Below are 1,947 nucleotides of genomic sequence, written 5' to 3'. Positions count from 1 at the left end.
TGCAGCCGCAGCGCGCGGTGCCCGACCACCGGCGCGCCCGCCCGCTCGCCTTCTCGCGCCGCCTCTCCGCGCAAAGCCGCTCACGCCGCGCGTACTCAGCCATCGGCGCGACATCACCCCCGCAGGCACCTCGCGACGGGTCGGCGCACTCGTGTGGCTCAACGCGGACCTACGGAGCGACTCCGCCGCGCGGCTTGGCGCTGCCCATGGCAGCAACAGGTGCCGCCCCACCACCCGCCTGCTGCCTCTGCCTCTCTCAGCCATGCGACCCCTCCGCCAATGCACACCTCGAACGCGACGTCAGATCCCGCTGCGACGGGCAACATTCGCGGCGATGAGGCCTCCGCCAGCACTGATCATCACAACTCGTCTGTTAAGCTACACGTTTTTGCCCTGTGCAGGTGTTCGGACCGCTGCAGCCACGGTGGAGCCACGGGTCGGGCGAGGGAATGGCCTTTTGGCGCGGCGCTGCTCTGTGCCTGCGCGCTCATGGCGCGTTCAGGGGTGCGCCTGCGGTGTGTAGACTGCGGGGCGCCGCGATAGCGCGGCGCCGACGATTGTGTCGCTCATTGTCACACCAACAACCCGGTCACAGTGTGTGTGTGCAGTCTGCAGTGCGTCCACTCCGGCGACCGTGACGCCGTCGGCGCTCGTCAAAAGCATCTACTGTGGAGCTCTAAGTGTGGTTGCGTGTTGTACTAGTGGTGCTGCACTAGGCGGCCCGTTTTTAGCAAAAAGCAGATACCACATCGCGCGTGGTCATCGAAAAACCGCATAGATGGCGTCGAGCAGCTCGCTCGAGTCATCGAGCCCCCAGCCGAGCTCGCCGGCCTTGCCGGTGAGCCAGCGCGCCGGCTCGGAGAAGATGTACTTCCAAAGCACATTGACTCGCAAAGCCGCTGTCATCTCGTTGCAGCTCAACACGGTGAGGAGGAAGTTCTCCAGCTTGTTGTCCGCGCCCGGGACCTTCAGAGCTAGGGAGTGTTGCGATGGCCGCCCAAATGCGAACGCAGGAGATAAAATGCTTTGCGGCGACGTTCCGTGGGTAGGATCAAGTCGCCGCTTGCTTTAATAATAGTCTACGCGCGTCCTCGGGGCCAAGGCGCAGTCCAGCTGTCTGAGGGAGAGAGTCTCCCTCGCTGCGCGTTTCGAGCGCAACCTGGCAGACGGAGTCGGGGCGCTCCCGCACGCGTGCCGGTGGGGAGCTCCGCTTGCCGCACGCCTGCTTTTCGCTGCACAAGCTTGTGCTGTGAATCCCCAGGGCCTCCAGGGCTCGCACCTCAACCTCTCACAGACCAACGCACAAAACGTATTTTCTTCTGAAAAACAAGGCTGTGAACAGCGTCTCAGATCGCTCTTTGAGACAAAACCTCCCCCCCGCACAAAACCGCCCCCCCCGATCGAGTGAGATCCACGGTATATGCGTGCAACGCCCTGCCGCGCCCGCCGCCCAACGCGAGGGCCGGGGCCCCGCGCCGCTGAGCCCGCCCCCCGCCACCCCCTCTCCCTCCCCTCCCTCTCCCTCCCCGCCCGCGCGACGCGTGCAGGGGCTCGCGCCACCGCCCGAGCCGCGCCTCCGCCCTCCCCCTGTACTCCGTCGCAGCGCGATCCCCGGCCAGCATGATTGCGTGCCACCGCGCCCGCACCGCGCCCTGCCGCGCCACGCCCGCGCCAGGGCTCCGGGACTGCGCCGCCCGCTCCGCGCTGGAATTGCCCATGCGGCCGCCGCCGCATCCTCAATTTCTCCGCTCATCGGACACACTGTCCGTCCAATCAGGTGCCGAGTCTGAGGTGCGCCTCGCTCTTCATCTCCATCTAGATGCCTCCACCCTTCCAACCCGTCCCCACAAAGAAACGCAAACACAGCCCACTTCCCTGGCGGGGCGCGTACCACGGCTTCGCGCGAGTCGCGCGGCCTCCCGAGCGTCGACATCGCCGGCGCCCCTC

This window comes from Emiliania huxleyi, assembly GCF_000372725.1.
Source record: "Emiliania huxleyi CCMP1516 unplaced genomic scaffold EMIHUscaffold_62, whole genome shotgun sequence".
Taxonomy (NCBI): domain Eukaryota; phylum Haptophyta; order Isochrysidales; family Noelaerhabdaceae; genus Emiliania; species Emiliania huxleyi.
This window is presented reverse-complemented; position numbering follows the sequence as displayed.